At 40.7% G+C, this 18,618-nt stretch overlaps 1 protein-coding gene across 2 annotated transcripts in view; it reads right to left on the bottom strand.

Moving 5' to 3' along the window:
• The window catches only part of TMEM19 (transmembrane protein 19), a 35,748-nt gene that overhangs the window by 16,342 nt on the left and 788 nt on the right, over positions 1-18,618 (bottom strand). The window contains exon 2 of one of the 2 annotated variants that reach the window (XM_081878748.1): positions 15,677-15,750. The gene's annotated coding sequence lies outside the window, so the exon portion shown is untranslated. Of the gene's footprint in view, positions 1-15,676; positions 15,939-18,618 lie in introns of those variants that run through there. The other variant, XM_081878749.1, reaches the window with a different exon arrangement.

Here is an 18,618-nt window from a genome sequence, read left to right on the forward strand (position 1 = left end):
ATGATTAAAGAATTGGCGAGGTGGTTAGCTATGAAAGAAGAGGAAGTTGCACAAACAATAGAAAATGTCTTCAGAATAAAAATAAGACCCAAACAAAATAGATTAAAAAAGATCCCAGGAGACTGTTTAATGATCTTTAAATCGATAGAGATGAGAAATATAATTCTGAGAGAAAGCTATCAGAAGAAATTGGTAATTGGTGGAAGACCAATCTTTATTTTTAAAGAAATACCAGTAAGACTCCTTCGCAAGCGAGAGGGCTACAAACAAATAGTTAACACTTTAAAAAAGAATGGCATACAACACAGGTGGGAATTCCCAGAAGGGATTTCCTTTTTCTACAAAGGGAAAAGATTCAAGCTAATGGAAAGTCAGGAAGTTAACAAATTTCTGCGCAGATATGAAAAGGACCTTGGAGGGGTGGGGGAGAGACATGAGGGGGGGTGCGGAGAGAGGGAAGAGAGAGGTGGTTTGGGCGGAGGGGATGGGGGACGGGGCGGGAGGAGGGTGGGGGAGGGGGGGAGGAAGAGAAAGAGGAAGAAGTAGGGGAGGAGGAGGAAGGAGAGGAAGAAGAAGAGACAGAGGGCAGATCCACCCGAATTTAAATCGGCAAATTACTGACTTTTTGGTAGACAAAAGAGACAATGAACTTAAAAATTTTAACTTGGAATGTGAATGGCTTGAACAAAAAAACTAAAAGGAATAAAATTGTAAATGTGTTGAAAAAGAAAAAACTGGATGTAATTTGTATTCAAGAGACCCATGTAGCCAATAAACACAAACATGTTTTGGTTAACAAGAATTTAGGGATGGAATTTATAAACTCCGAGGAAGGGAAAAAAAAAGGAGTAGTAACATATGTCAATGGAAAATGGGAACCCAAATTGATTTATAAAGACGAAGAAGGAAGGATTTTGGGGGTACAAATCAGCTTCCAGGGGGAAAAGATCAACGTGGTAAATATCTATGCCCCAAACGCGAACAGACCTGAGTTTTTCAAGAAATTAGAACAAGTTCTATTAAAATTAGAGAACAACAGGACGATACTATTGGGGGACTTCAACGCAGTACCAACTCCAGAAATTGATAGACAAACAGAAAAGAAAAAGCGAAATCAAGGAAAGTTACCTAAATCATTTCAGGATATAGAAGAAAACATGGATTTAATAGACATATGGAGGCATAAACATCCAACAGAAAAGCAGTTCACCTTCTTCTCAGAGGTACATAAAAGTTGGGGCCGAATAGACCAAATCTGGACTACGAGGGAGCTTACCTTAAGAGCCACAAAATGCGAAATTCACCCGAGAACACTCTCCGACCATAACTCAATAACACTAACAATAAAAGGTGCAACGCAGGGGGGTTTTAGATGGAGGTTGAACGAATACCTATTGGACAATGATGAAGTCATCGAAAAAGCCAAAACCACATTAAAAGAATATTTCGATCTTAACCTCAACTTGGAAACTAATATTGAAACGGTATGGGACGCCAGCAAGGCGGTTCTAAGAGGTTTTTTCATCCAGCAAAATACCTATAGAAAGAAAATGAGACATCAAAAGATGGAAGAAATTCTCAGACAGCTAAGGGAGCATGAGAAAAAATTAACAGAACAGCCGAAAGATGACCAATGTATACAAACAATAAAAATATTACAAAGACAATATTCAATGTTAACAAATCAAGAAGTAGAATGGAAAATCAAGTTTATGAAACAAAGGTTTTTCGAATCGGCAAATAAAACGGGTAAATTTTTAGCATGGCAACTGAGAAAACGACAAAAACAAAGCATTATAAACAAAATAATGGTAGAGGATGAACTGATAGTAGACCCAAAAAGAATACAAAAAAGCTTTCTTAAATTCTATGAGGAATTATATAAAAAAGGTAAAGAAGACCCAACTCAAATAGAAAGATATCTAGAGAACTGCGAAGGGAAGATGGTGACGGATGAAGAAAGACTCCAATTAAATAAACCCATAAACTTAGAAGAGGTCCAGAACGCGATAAAAAAAATGAAGCTGGGAAAGGCGCCAGGACCGGATGGTTTATCGGCCAAGTATTACAAAGTCCTAGGAAACCAACTGTCTCCAACGCTTTGTGACACCATGAATAATATTTTGAGAGGAGGGAAAATACCTGAGTCCTGGAGGGAAGCTTTTATTACCCTAATCCCCAAGTCAGAAACAGATAAATTGAACATCAAAAATTATAGGCCAATATCCTTATTAAATAATGATTATAAGATATTTGCGGACATCATGGCAAATAGACTGAAAAAGTGTCTAACAAACTTAATTCACAAGGACCAAGCGGGCTTCCTACCAAACAGATACTTGAAAGATAATGTGAGACATGTTATTGACATAATTGAGTATCTAGAGATAAATAATGACAAACCGGCGACATTGATCTTCATAGATGCGGAAAAGGCGTTTGATAATGTCTCTTGGTTGTTTCTAATAAAATCTATTCAAAAGGCAGGGATAGAGGGGGAGTTCATGAAGGGGATACAGGCAATATATTCAACCCAATCTGCCAAACTGATATTAAACAATGACCTCACAAATACATTTAAAATCGAGAAAGGGACAAGGCAGGGCTGCCCCCTCTCTCCACTCTTATTCATTATGGCCTTAGAGATTTTGGCAAATAAAATAAGATCAACGCCGGAGATACAAGGGATCAAGATAGGATCAAAGGAGTATAAATTAAAAGCCTACGCGGATGACTTGATGTTATCCCTGGAAGAGCCGTATGGAAGCACAAGTAAAGCGCTGAAGATTCTAGATGAATACGGTAAAATATCCGGTTTTAAATTGAATAAACTAAAAACAAAAATGCTGGCAAAGAACTTAGGAGACGAGGGAAAAGAAAAATTAGAGAGACAATGTGGAATTAAGGTGGCAAAAAAAAAAAAATATTTAGGAATATGGCTCACATCAAAAAACATAAACTTAATTGAAGATAACTACTCACCTGCGTGGAAAGAAATAAAAAAAAAACCTGGATGTTTGGAATAGAGCCAACCTTTCTTGGCTGGGTAGGATGGAGGCAATAAAAATGAGCATACTTCCTAAGATGCTGTTTCTGTTTCAAAGTATTCCGGTCATTAGAGGGGTTAAAATATTTAAGGATTGGCAGAAGACCCTTTCGAAATTCATCTGGCAGGGAAGAAGGCCAAGGATCAGATTTAAACTACTCACAGATCGGAAGGAGAGAGGAGGACTTGCTGTTCCCAACTTGAAGCTGTACTATGAAGCGGCCTGCCTCTGTTGGGTTAAGGACTGGATAACCCTGGAGAATACAGATTTATTGGATTTAGAGGGGGCGGACAACAGGTTCAGCTGGCACGCCTACCTCTGGTCAAATAAAGAGAAGATCCACAAAGGGTTCTCGAGCCACATCATCAGGGGCCCTTTGCATGAAGTATGGGAAAAAAATAAAAAACTGCTAGAAAGGAAAACGCCCTGGTGGCTGCCCCCAACAGATATCTTAATAATTAAAAAAGTAAATATGGAAGAGAAAAGATTGACATATGAAGATCTACTGGTTAGACACCAAGATAGTTGGAAACTAAGACCATACGAGGAGTTGAAGGGAAAGCTGACGAGCTGGTTACAGTACCATCAAGTTAACGCAATATGGACAGAGGACAAAAAAACAGGAATGAATGAAAAGAAGTCCAAGTTCCAGATTGAAATAATTGAAAGCAATTCTAAGATATTATCCAAAATGTACAATATATTATTGGAATGGGACACAAAAGACGAAGAAATTAAAGAAGTTATGGTTAAATGGGCGATAGACTTGGGGTATAACATAGAGTACGAGAAATGGTCAAAATTGTGGAATGAGGGGATAAAATTCACGGCCAGTGCTGCTATTAGAGAAAACCTAGAGAAGATGATATATAGATGGTACTTAACACCAGAAAAACTTAGTAGGATGTATAAGACTGGTAATAAGGCCTGTTGGAAATGTAAAATAAAAGAAGGTAATTTTATACATATGTGGTGGGGATGTGGGGAAATGAAAAAATTCTGGAATCAGATATATAACGAGCTAAAGAAAATATTCAGATACACATTCCCTAAAAAACCAGAAGCCTTTTTACTAGGTATTATCGGAGAGGAAATTAGGAAGGAAGACAAAACTCTATTTCAATACTCAACGGCAGCAGCCAGAATATTAGTCGCTCAAAATTGGAAAAATACAAACATACCAACGGTGAAGGAGTGGCAAACAAAATTATATGATTTTATTGAATTGGCAAGAATGACCCAAAGAATCAAAAACCAAAAAAATGCAAAGTTAAAGGACGATTGGAATAAATTTATGGTCTATATTGAAGGAAATTTACGAAACTTACCAACTATAGCAGGTCAGCTATAAAACTCTCGATGTATAAACCACTTATTAACACCAGCTGTTAAAACTCAGTCATTAAAAGAAGAAATCCGAAATCGGCAGGGATGGAAGTAAGATGTTTAATGTATTAGTTCTTTCTGTTCTGTGGTTTTTTCTTTGTTTGCTTGTTTTTCTTTTTTGTATTTTGTCTTTGTATGTGTGTGTCAAATGAAACTCAATAAAAAAACTATATATAAAAAAAAACAGAAGTTCAGTAGGGAAGGTCCCTGTCTGATCTCAGGAGGAAGTTTCACAGAATTGAGCCCACAATACTGAATGCACAGCTCCTGGTGGATTCAAGCCATGTGACTGAGCCCTGGGGAACCACTAACATAAACTTCCCATAATACCTCAATGATGGGACAGGAATAGAAGCATAAGGTGGTCCTTAAGGGATCTTGGGCCAAAATCAGTAGTACATAAATTAATACACAAACCTTGAAGTTGCATATTGGTAGCTGGTACAAGTTTTTAAGTATGGGAGTTATGTGCTCGGGTTGTTTGTCCTCCTCAGCACTTTAGTCAAGGTATTTTTAACAAACTGGTGCTTCCAGGCAAGTCCTAAGTATAGCGTCACATGTGTGCCACTGCTTTAGATAGGATGCAGTTTTTACTTTAGTTATGATGTGCTTTCATTTGTTGTAAAATGCAGCAACACTGAGTGTGACTGTATGGCAAAAAAGCAGGATAGAAATAAATAAACTGACTGATGTGACAAATGCTAGAAATAAACCCCACTCATCATTTAATTTATGCTGAGCCTCAGGAAAAGCTGTATTATATGTAGGAAGGAATCACGGCTTCAGCAGAAAACTGAAAATAAAGAAAACCACGAGTGTGGGACTGATATCTCCGAATATTCTTTCTGGGAATGGAAAACATGGTTTAGCACCAAGAGCAGAGGCTCCATATGACGGCAGATCATGCCAGTTTGTCAACCTCAGCAAGAATATGACAAAACAGTATATCACAGTGTCAGCAAAACAGCCAATAAAAAGTGTATTTCAGAGAGGTATGCATGAATTGCAGACAAGAAAATTACTAGGGAGTGTATTTTAATCATCGGGATGAGGTGTGGTTTAAAGACTTCAAGATGGGGTAGGAGACGAGGTTCTGCTTTTCCAAAGCATTTTTATAATTTCCAGGTAACCCTGCATCCTTGACACACCGCTTACAAAATATGCAGGTAAGCTTAGCTCTCAAGACTAGACTGCATCTTAAGTCTTCAGAACCATTTTTTATTAATACAGTGCTATTGTTTTTGCTTTTGCTGTTTTTATTTGTTTGTCCTTTTAAATAACAATTAATCTACTGGCCTATTTTGTGTGTCATTTATCAGTTTTTAAGCTGTTTACTTGAACCGTTTTAAAGTTAATAGTTTAGACAGGAGAATTTGCAAGCCAACCTGAAAGTCATTGTGGTGGAAATGTGGGATTAAAACCTTAAGCAAAAGAAAGTATTAAATAGTAAGCATGTCATCTCATGTGTTCTGAACACCTTCTAACTTTTTAAGGCATTCAGAAATTAATATCTATAAATATTACTCTCCTATTTTTCAACATATATCCTGGAACTCCCATTGATTTTGAATGAGCTTTCAGAAGATGTGGTTAAGATCCATAACCTTGATGAAGTCCTCAGAAATCACAGCAAACTAAATTTAATGCAAATAATAAGTGATAATCAACCAAGGCACTTTACATTTCAAGTAGCATCATGCTACTTTAAACAGACATTGCTTCCCCCAAAGAATCCTGGGGGCTGTAGTTTGTTAAGCATGCTGAGACTTGTCAAGAGACTGCTGTGCCCATCACAGAGCTACACTTTTCAGAATGGTTAGCTACCAATCCTTCTTCCGAGGGAACTCTGAGACTTGAGGGGAATAGTACACTAAATACATAGTACTAATGGGGCTAAGTCACATACCCAAAATAGACCCAGTGAAATCAGTGGAATGAAGTATGTATAACATTGGATATAACTCAAACTGACTGTGAGTTAGTGGTGGGGTATCTACTCTCATGAAATGCCTTCACATTGCTTTGAACACAGGTGTAGGAGTGTGTTCTTATGCACATTTGCCAGGCCGGAAGCCCCACTGCAAGACTTCAGTGTAAATAAATAGCAATGCTCAATGGAGCTTCAGCCTTTCAAAAGGCATGCACAGGAGCAGATTAAGCACTATGATCAGAACCCTTAAGAAAGCACACTTCTTGTTATAATACTTTCCCATTCTGTTCCCCACTCCTTGCTCACTTTCCCAATTGGATAACAAGCGAGAACGCACCCTGCTTCTCATGCTAGTCCTTGCACTCAACTGAAGACCATTGCACTCTGTTTTCATGTTTAATAAAAAAAACCTGCAAAGCCCCATCAGCTCTTGCCTTTCAGTGCCTTCAGTACAGGGAGATCATGTAGGGATATTTTAAAAATGTCCACTATTTATTTATTTATTACATTTTTACGCTGCCCTTCTTTCGGGGAGTTCAGGGTGTGGGGTATGCATGGTCCTCAGCACTCCCATGATTCAACCTCCCAGGATTGTTGTGAAGATTAGTTAAACTAAGAGAAAGTTTAGATGGGAGGGAGGAATTTGAACTTTAGTTTCAAATTTGTATGACATCCTTACCACAGTTTTTCCTATTCTAATGTAGGAAAAAGAAACAAGTGTTTCCAAGTATAGGAAAACAGAGATGCTTCATTATCAGGCTATTGAAAATAGTCTGTCCTATTACTCTTTAGCCCTAGTATTTGACCTTTGTATTAAGGATGGAAATGTTTTTGAGCTGAATAAATTATTTTTATTATATAAGCAAAATTTTGATTTTTTAAATTATACTGTACTCTCAGCCTGCATTTCACCCAATGGTCCCAGGATAGGTTACAAAAATGTCACAATTAAAACAAATGTAATTTACATTAAAAAGATAAAACAAAATAGCGAAACCAGTGACAAAATAACAGGACAGCAGTGCATATGAACACAGGAGAAGGGAATACATCAATTCAGCAAAAGGCCTGGATAAGGAAACACATATTGACCAATCACTGAAAAGCCTATAATATGCATTTCAGAGGGGAGGTAATTCCACAACCTGATTGTTTGCATTACATGCTAGGATTTACCACTTTATCACATTTGTGATCTTAAGCACATTCCCTCAAAAAGGGGGGGGGGAATCCTCAAAAACAGTGGGACTTACAAGAAACACATTCAGAATGGAAAGTGTAGTACTTTAAAATATTTTCTTGATGAGCCCCTTAAAAAGATAGATGTTGTTCAGAACACATGTGATTATAGGCCCTTCCCAAAGATTGGAATGTTGACCTGAAATATCCTGAGTTAACACAACTCCATAAAACAGAGAGCAAGCTTCAAAGAACCTATGCTCTGTGAAAATATGCTGATGAAAGGAAGCCAGTTAAAGCTTACTAAGAAGTATCCTATGCACCTATGCGTAATACTCACAATTAATATTTTCCCACATTATTTTTTGTCTGCCATGCAAAAGACATTTACAGTCCGATTCTATGCACATACTGTATAGTACTCTGAAAAAAGGCACACGGAATTCTACACTTGCTCCTAACTGTACATGAGATTGCAACCGCTTCCAGTTTCATTTAAAAACACAGGTGCAAATAGGGAAAAAAGAGTCTAGCTACTTTAAAATACTTCAGGAATACAGTGATACCTCGGTTTAAGAACAGCCCAGTTTACGACCTATTCAGTTTATGAACTCCACAAAACCGGAAGTAGTGTCCCGGTTTGCGAACTTTACCTCGGTCTAAGAATGGAAGCCGAAAGGTGGAAGGGCATCGGTGGTGGGAAGCCTCATTAGGGAAAGCGCACCTTGGTTTAAGAACGGTTTCGGTTTAAGAACGGACTTTCGGAATGGATTATAAACCAAGGCACCACTGTATTGGGTTAAAATGCTGTAACTGGATACAAAATATCTTACTTCGGCCAGGAAGCTTTTTTATTTTCAAAACAATTTGGCTTTCATGCCTACCTTTCCTATGTTTCTTGATGTTAGAATGTTATGGTTCAATCCCCGCGCCCCCCGGCAGAATTACTTCTATACTTGTAGAATTACCATTTCTGAAATAGCATCTTTGGATTTTATTACTTCATTGTCTTTTCAAGACTGGGAAGTCAGTGACTGTCAGTATTTTAACCACCTGCCTATTTCTGATTGTCTTTAATATAAATCAGTCACTATGTTTGTTTAAGCAGTAGAGCGAGAAATATTATATGGAAGAATGGGTTTAAGAAGAGAGCTACTAAGCTGACAAGGATTGCTTCACATTAACCTGAGTGAGATAAGGGAAATCTGGATTGTTTTGTAGGCATCCTCTGTTAAAGGGATTTATTGTGCATATAAACTTCTATTTAATAAAAGAGCTCACTTATTCATAAAACTGTCCTGCTCTTGTAAAGCTGATTAATCCTTATAGCACATCATGCGTGTACTGAACCATTAAAATTAATTGGGGGAGGGTGCATATATATCAGTTGGGTATTGTATGAATTCCATAGACTAGTAATATTGACGGCAGTTCTAATATTGAAGGGAACAATGCCTTAAAAATTTATGTACTTGGTCAAACTAAATGAGACCCGTCCCATCCAGTTATTTACTCCACAAAGGGAAAGGATGGGATCCTCAAGCTCCCTCCCACCCATGGCTGTTATTGATTAATAAAAAGGGAAAGATCCTGATCATCATCTAACATAATGTGTTTTCCTTATTACATTTTGACGTCTTTTAGTGAGCTCCCACAGACTATCTGCTTCTGATCATGCTTCCATATTGTTATCTGATTCTAACCAGGTTTACTTAGAAGTAGGCACTAAAATATTTAACTCAGACTTACTTTCACGAAAGAGCAAACGCTGGGTAGATGTGATTCTACTCATGTACCATTCATTCTCTATAAAAGTGTGGGCCTAGACCTTAGATATTTAATAGCAGCCATTTTTTTGCACTTTATGCACTTTTAAAATATTTAATATAAACTACATCGAACAATTTGCCACATTACAGGGCAGAGATATGCCGTGCATACTAATGAACAACTAAGTACAAATGGTGACTCACTGCTTTTTATATTTATATTTATATTTAATATAAACTACATCGAACAATTTGCCACATTACAGGGCAGAGATATGCCGTGCATACTAATGAACAACTAAGTACAAATGGTGACTCACTGCTTTTTATATTTATATTTATATTTAATATAAACTACATCGAACAATTTGCCACATTACAGGGCAGAGATATGCCGTGCATACTAATGAACAACTAAGTACAAATGGTGACTCACTGCTTTCCACCCAAAGTCAGCAAGATAGAAACACATGACTGACCATCAAGTGACTAAGATTTGAACGGATGGGGGAGAGTGAAGGTCCATTTAAGAATATATTAAGAAGAGATGCATTGCTGGTTTAGAATCTAATTCTGTACTGTCATGGACTGGGTGGATGCAGAGGAGTGGTGGGAGGCAGCAGCCGGGAAACACCCTAGGGAACACCAAGGGGAGGATGGCTCTGAGCCTGGGGATTGGTGGAAGGAGGTGTCAGCCGCAGGAGAGGTGACAGGGTTTAGTGAACATGAAGAAGCTGTGGCAGAGTGCAGTTCAGACTTTGAGGCTGAAGCAGAGGCTGGGGGGGGAGGGGTCAAGAGGCTGCTGAAGAATCCAGGGAGTCTCCGTCCCCTGGGTTCCAAGAATGCACAGAGAAATGAAAAGAACAGAAAACAGTTGTGAGCACTCTGGAGGGGAGGAGCCTTAGAGAGCGGTGGGAAGGCGGGGACCTTCAGACCTCACAACAGCTTCACTGGGGCCAGACCAAGGAAAATTAACTTCACTGGCCTCGGGTGCTTTGTTTATGCTGCTGATCTACACCTGACTCAAGTCCTGACGTGTACACATTTGCATTGGATGAAGTTTAATTGAATTCAGTTTGGACTTGTTTCCAAGTAGACATGCTTAAGATTACACTGTTAAGATTGTTCTAGTTTTTTGAACATATAGTGGTTGCTTCTTCTGGTGGTTTAACATCATACATCACTGTGGGCGGCTAGGCTGTCACTAATTACTCTGATACTGCTTCTTGCTTTCCTGGATGGAGGATAGGGAAGTCGTGTTGGGCTGTGAACAGAGCATGTTCCCATGTTCCCATGGTGCCTGGGACAGGTGAAGGAGGGTGAAGGAGCCTGACCAGCCAGAGAGCTCAGGGAAGGGCAGAATGAGAAATGTGCATCAGCTATGCACCCTTCAATCCCAGTATCGAAAGGTGCTTGGTACAGAGGGCAAACGGAGCTGCGGCTCGCTTCAGTGGTGAGAGCTGGCCTGGTGCAGTGGGCTCCATTTGTCCTCTGTGCCCCACCATGTAAACACTCCTCGTGAAGTCACTCGGGGAGGACGAGTGAGAAGAACACAACAGACACACACCCTTCGATCCCAGCCTTGGCAAGGCTGGGGTCCTTCTCTTGCCGCCCCCCCAAGCAGCTTTGCGAGACTGGGATCTGATCAGAGCCACCCTCACAAACACACGCAGGGCTGGCTTGGGGAAGGTGGCATGAGAAGCATGTCCCCCGCCCAAAATGCATCGGGGGCAATCGCCCCGGCTGCACCCCCCTAGTTACACCCCTGGCTGTCTACACACCATACCTTTAAAGCATATTCAAAGCATACCCCCACCAAGACTCCTGGAAACTGTAGTTTGTTAAGGGTTCTGGGAATTGTGGTTCTGAGGGCAACCATAATTCTCAATATTATTCAGGGTGCATTTAAAGGCATGGTGTGTACACAGCCTCAGTGGGAAGAAACCTAATGCATCAAGGTAAAATTCTCAGTTGTTGGTCTGCACTTTGGGGCCTCTGGCTGTGCCTCTGGCTGTGCCTTTGACTGGCATTGGAAAGTTGTCTCTCAGAAGGTGCTGCTTGAGCTGAACATGGTGCCCTGCCCCTGCTCTGCAGGTTTTGCTTGGGACAAAGCCTTTGTTACTGGTGCTTGCAAGTGGTGTTATAAGCATACAGGACAAAGTGGGGATTGTATTGGTACACTGGCCATCTGGCTGCAGGTTCCCATGGCAGCTTTGGCTCAGGGCTTCATGGCCTTCCTAAGTGCCACGTGGCTGTCCCAGTGAGTTTTAAGCACCTCAAATGTGGCAAGGTACACACTTTGACTGGAATGTTTTCTTTATTTGCCCTCAGGCAAGTTGATGGTGATCTGAGAGTGGAGTATATGTCAATGGTTCATTTGCCAAACGTCATCGTGTTTGTGTGTAAGTTGTACTTTTGAAATGAAAGTGTCTAGCCACATTCTCAGCAGTCTTATTTTGCAATATTTGAAATAATAGCTCTTTTAAGGCACTGGAGCGGGTGAGAGACCTGTGGGCATTCAGATATTCCTGGGACATAACTCCCATAATTCCTGACCACTTCTGGCTGATGATGATGGGAGCTGGAGTCTGGTGATATCACAGGCTCCCTACAGCACAGAAAGCAAGCATGCTGCATGTATAACTTCATCTGCAACAACATGGAAAAATTTTGTGCGGCAGTGGTAGAGAACAGTTGTTGGGATCTACTTCCCATCAGTTCCAACCACCATAACCAGTGGTCAGCAATCATGGGAGTTGTAATCCAATGCAATCTGGAGTGTCACAGGTTAGCCACTCTGGTATATGGTGAGACATGTGAAAAACACTTAACTGGTTCTACCATATGAAAGGCTGTACACAGTTTTTCTTTCATCTGCTTAACTAAGGTATGTTTGAAGGTGCTGTCTGGCAGAAAATTTGTGGGCAGTGCAAGTGTTCTAAGCAGAAGATGAATCAGGCTTATTGTATAATCATTAAAACAAATTGGTGCAAGAATACCTCCATATAGCCGGAGGGCTGCGCCTTTTTGGCAATATTTGTTGCCTGGTAAAATGAGATGCCAGGCTTTAGGAGGGAGGCATGAGGGCGCTGGCAGGGTCCTAGAATCCTTCTGCCTCCTTCCCAAAGCCTAGTTAGCATTTCCCCAGCTTTGGGAAGGAGGTGGGAGGGCTCTTCGACCTGCCAGAGTCTCATGTCTCCTTCTCAAAGCCTGGTGCAGTAGGCTTTGCAAGGGCTGGTGTGTGTGTCAAATTTTAGCCTTGCCCCCGCCCCCCGCCCTGCGATACAAAGCAGTGTGCAGCCCATGGGTTCCATGTCAAAGTACTATTGCAGCCCACTTGGTATGAAAAGTGGGCCATCCTGACCTATACATTCATGATCATTTAAATAAATGAAGTTAATATCCTCCCATGTAGGTAAATCAAATGGAAAATTTCCATTGACTGAATTTAAGTCACTAGAAGCATATTATATTTGAAATTGAGTATCTCTTCCAATAAGCATTCCATAGCAAAAGGCATCCTAGCATTGCTTTTGAAACCCTTACCAGGGATAAGCTTTTAGTAGATTAGCTCTGATTTTCCTTTGAAGATTTGAGCATGCTAATTGTGATGCATAATGCAACACTCTTTTAAACTGGCTCTGAATATGATCCAATGGCATTATTATCCAGAGAGACATCTCCCTAAATTGCACAAGGAAATGATTTGCTGTCCTGAGCACATAAGTGCACATTTTATTGATAACAACTGCTTTAAGTAAGCAGCTTTAAGTAGGGGTGCCAACCTGAATAAAAAAAAGGGGGCAGGTAAATCCTGCCCCGCATAATTACTCAGAATACTTGGTGGATGCACACACCACTTGAATGGCAATGCCTATCAGCTTTTATGGGGGAGGTAAAGGGAGTTCCTAGGAGTTGGCTCCCAATCTGCCTCCTTTCCCTTTTGCCTAAGGTTTAGAGCAGGCATCCCCAAACTCGGCCCTCCAGATGTTTTGTGACTACAACTCCCATCATCCCTAGCTAACAGGACCAGTGGTCAGGGATGATGGGAGTTGTAGTCCCAAAACATCTGGAGGTCCGAGTTTGGGGGTGCCTGGTTTAGAGTTAGGGTTAGCTTCTAACCATAGTGAATTATTTTCGCATCTCACTCCAATTCCAGTGATTTGGGGGAGGGATTAAAAACCATGTGTGCCTTTCACAAGGATCTATTTCGTTATGGATGTCAATGGAGAAACTTCTCTCGTAGGGAAAAGCTGTTTCCCCAAAAATCGATAGTGGGGAATATAAGTCCATACCCATCTACAGCTCTTGAGGTGACAGGGTAATTGTTGGGGGTGATCTTTCTCCCATCTCAGCCTTTTGTGGGAATCCATGTTCTTTTCTTCTCCACTGCCCCACATGCCTAGTGTACCAACCACAAAATAGTAAAATCTACCTTTGTAGGAGAACCCGGCTGCTACCATTCTGAAATGTGGTAGGCTTCATCCTTTTCTGAAGTAATCCCTTTCTGAATTGATTGTGCTACAGGCAAAGATGGATGGCTCTGCCAATTTTGGTTCTCTCCTTTTTCCAATCTTAAAATTCAGTTGTCCACATTTCTGCAACAATTTCTCATGAAATTCACATGAAAATTCATCAACATGTTAATGTGAATTTCTCTTGATACATTTTTAATGCAATTTTGCCTAATAAACATATTTTTGCAAAGCATTCTCCCTAATATAATGAGATAATGCATTTTGCACGTTATTTTCACGGAAATATGCCTTTTTATGTACCCTCACAGAAATATATTCATTTTTGTAACACATTACGTGCCTGGACAACTGCATTACAAGTTTCAATGGATGGCTGTGGTTTGGTTTATATATTGTTCTGGAAAGTGCAAATTTGATATGCACACCTTAAAATATGAAGTGAACTGAACTTCTCCCACACCCCTAGCTATGAGAACACACATGTCAAAAGCCTTCCAGTTTGTTGTCAACTTACTTTTCCTAACCCATACAATCAGCAATTTTTTAAAAAAGGAATAAATTAATTTTGATCAAACACAATGCAGCACATTCCAGCTCTTCTGAAACTATACAAAAAGGGGAGAGGAAAAAACACTTTCAAAACCAAAAAAAAACAAGTAGGAAACAAACAGTAACTGATCCAATGATGGAATAATGGGGCACCTTTAAGAAGCATTAGAGGGTGCATAAAATGAGGTTAGGGGCCACATGCAGCTCCTCAGCTGGTTGTTCACTAATGCTTTATAGCAGGTGTGGGGAACCTTTTGTGCACTAGATGTTGCTGAACTACAACTCTCATCAACCAGCCAGCATAGCCAATGGCCAGGGATGATGGGAGTTGTAGTTTGGCAACATGTGGAGATTCAAAGTTTCCTAAAACCTGCATTATAGGATAGGATACTCTAGGAACCAATGCCACTCCTGCTGACTAGCAAGGTGAAGCGATCTGGTTTAGATGGGGCGCACAGAGGAAAGTAGAAGGTGGTGTTAAAAAAATTCAGCAACACATTTAAATGGATTAGCCCTAGGGAAAATGCTGGTGGAGACATCTGAGCTCTGCTTTAGGCAGCAAAATACCTTGAGACAGTGCAGCACTACCAGGGACTTCAATGGGCAGTCAAACCTGAACCAAAACTCTATGCAAGAATGTTTTCAGCATTCTAAGGCTGAGTAATCAGGCAGACCAGCCTTTGCCTACCAGATGCCCTTCAGAAGCTCTGGACTACAACTTCCATCATCCTGGACCATATTGACTGGTGCTGATGAGAGCTGCAGTCCAAAATTTCTGGAGGGCACTAGATTGGCAAAGGCTGAGGTAATCCAAGTGGCTTCCCAACAACAACAACAAAAGCAAGTCTGACAAGCAGTACTAGCCTAGAAACTTTCTCCCAAAATACATGAACATCTGATCCCAAACCTACCAGGTTTCTAGGAAGCTTTAAATAGTCTGAGCAACCTACCAGGCTACAGTTGGTCTGCAAGCAACAGGTACAGATGAGGATTAAAAGAACATCAAGGGAGTTAATCTGGTAATTGCTTCCCCCAGAAGACTAGCAGTAACATTGTGTTGTCTTTCATTACTACTGCTGGACTTTGCAAAGGTTTCTGGGCACTGTAGTTTACAAAGGGCTGCTATGAATTGTAACTCTATGAGGGGAACTACAGTGCCCAGAATTCACTGAGTGAAAGAATGTGAATGTACTGTACACAGCTTGTGTTAGAAGGAATGTTTTCAAAGGATTCCAAAGAATGCATTAAAATATTATACTTAAAAACAAAATATATAGCAAGAAATTACCGTAATAAGCCACTACACTGAAAGCGTGGGAATTAATCAGGATTCCTTACCTGTTCCAGAGAATGAATTCAGGGAGTAGAAGATGAAGGTAAAAATAAGTAACTCAAAACCACAGGTTGAAATCCTGAGAAAATATCAAAAGTAGCATATTAACTAAGCAGCCACCAGCAGCATCTTGATGGAGTAGTGGGACAGGTTTTCCTGCTCATTCTTTTCACCCACAGAAAATTAGTTCCACTCGCCTTGTTTCAGCTACTATGTGCTGCAGAACTTAAATTTTCTCACGACTCATTTTGTTGGGGGATGGAACAGCACTGAGAAATGCAAGAAGTCAGGGTGTGCTTAAGCCTCAGGCCTCACAGCAAAGCCCTGCCTGTGCAGGCATTCTCCTCCTTCAACCTCAGAGATCTACCCACCCAGTGTCTTTTATCAGCAATGAAATACAGGAAGGTGCCAACCAATACCACAGTTCGCTTAATATTTATAGGGCAGATTCTACACATGCTTATTCAGAAGTAAGCACCACTGTGTTTAATGCAGGGCCAACCCATCATGAGGCTAGATGGGGCAGTCACCACCTCAGGCAACAGGCTGGGGTCAGCAGATCCAGGCCTTGAGGAGCATGCTGTTCACTGCCTCCTGTGCTTCTCACCCACCACAGCCTCCTCTTCCTCCATTCACCCCTCCGCCACGGTCTGCTCCCCTCCAGCTTCCTTTTTTCTCCCCTGCCTCCTTCAGCATGCTGGAGCTTTCCCAGGTTGCCTTGTTGCAGACCCCCCAAGGGTCCCTATTTCCCAGGGACAGTCCCAGATTTACAGAAGTCATCCCAGTTCCTGATTTGATCCCAGAATGTCTCGCTTTTCCTTAGGATGTCCCTATTTTCATCGGAGAAATGTTGGAGGGTATGGAGCTATGCGACCCCTGAGCCAAGGAAATAAGTAACTATACAACCTTTAGAAGATATCTGAAGGCGGCCCTCTGTAGGGGATTAAAAAAATAAATATATATATATATTGGAAGCTGCCCAGAGAGACTGGGGCAACCCAGTCAGATGGGTGAGGTATAAATAAAAACAATTATTATTTTTATTATTATTGAATAGGATGTCCCTATTTTCATTGGAGAAATGTTGGAGGGTATACATTTGCCATAGGTTTCTGTTTTGCATCAAACAGCAAATCAGCCTGGTTATTGGGACTTAGCTCTCTCCTAAGTTCAGACATGCAGCATTAAACTAAGAACGGTTTTCCAGATGTAAGGCCCAGTGAGTTCAGTGGAATGTACTAAGCAGGTTAGAACTACATACTGTACTGTATGTTGTTTTCTGAAGTTTAAAATGGTCCTTGCCACTGTATCTAAACACATCCAATTCAGGAAGCACACAGTAGCTTGCTACTTAATTGTCACTATACTTCAAATATTTCCTCTGAGCAAACACTTTCCTTTTCTCTATTAGATAATGCTGTAAAGCAGAAACTGATACTAACTGATAACAAAGGAAAAGAGAGCTAACATAAGATTTGGGTACATTTTAGACATCTCTGCTGCAGAGTGTCCAGTATGTGGTATGACATTCTTTCAGACATAGGATTGCTCTAGTTAAAAAGTTCTTCTTTGTCTCATAAAGATTCTCCTAAACAAGAAGAAACTTGTTCCTCATGTTTTGCAAAATAAAGTAAATCGTTAATCAGGTTCCCACATTCCAATCAGTATCTAGAATGATATACCAATTGTACATTTTAGGAAAAGAGTAAAAAGATTCTGCTGCAGGTTTCAGTTCTAAGAGTTATTTTTTTATTTGCATATCCCAGGATAAAAAGGACAACGCTTAGAAAATTAAATTAAATTACAAGCTCATAGGATGCATATTTACTCAGAAGTAAGTCAAACTGTGTTCAGTGGAATGTACTGTTTCTGGAGCATGAATAGCATTGCAGTGTTTCCAAAACATTACGCTAGCTATCCAGTCACTAGAGACTGATGCTCACTGTCAGCTTCAGGTTTCAGAGGGCACTTTAGCAAGACATTCTCCATGGGCCCCCTCCCTTGGTGAGTCTACCACTTTGTTGTAGCAGATCCAGAGGGCTCTTGTTAAAGGGCCCCTTGCTGGGATGTGAATCCTCAGCAGGTGCCTGACCTTGCTGACCCTTGATGCCAGCCCTGTTGACGCTGTACCTTTAAGTTGTCCAGTGAAGCATGAGACACTCAACCAGCCTCATCTTCCATCTCCTGTTCTTTAGTACACTCAACTTAAACTCGACTGCTTCAAGTCCAGACTGCGTGCTCAGAAATATTTTTTCTGTATTTTGTAACGCAATAATTTTCTACCTGTGTTCTTGCTGCTGCATGGAATAATGCATGAATCTGATCTTTGGAGTTGTTAAGTAAAGTATTAAAACTTATTAGCAGTGTGTTCTGTTCATTGAGAGAGGGGTAGAGAGGGGAAGCAAAAGGTCTAACAGCCTATATTCCTCATGCTTCACTGCGCTGCATGATTTTGTGGTTTTAAACTCTGCTGTGGGCTCTCTCCTGTGGAAGAGTGTGTTTTAGCCTACACTTTGGATCTAGGGATCCAGCCTGCTTATAATCTAGCAAGGCAATGTGGGTAGGTAGTGATCCCCCTCCTGTTTCTACCAAAGTGAATGGAAGAAATTTTCCTTAGACCAGCATTATGGGCTGTGTAAATTCTGCCATTGCTGAGGGCATGTTCAAGACGTTCAAGGTCTGCTCCTCCCTGTCCTGCCAATGTCTCCACACTGTTTGGCTGCTACACTGGAGTTGTGTCAACACAGCGGTGTTGCATTGATGTATCTGCACAGTTGTGTCAGCATACCTCGTATAGCAATAGCATCAAGTGGCTTCTGCCATGTAAGCCACTTAGCCGAGTGACTGAAGCATAGGATCCTTCCCCATACAGTATCTGCTAAAGTGCCACAAAACTCTTGTGTGTGTATTTGGAAAATGACAAAAGTAGTATGAGCTACACTGAGGT

This window comes from Podarcis erhardii (genome assembly GCF_964252035.2).
Source record: "Podarcis erhardii genome assembly, chromosome: 10".
NCBI classification, from domain to species: Eukaryota; Metazoa; Chordata; class Lepidosauria; order Squamata; family Lacertidae; genus Podarcis; species Podarcis erhardii.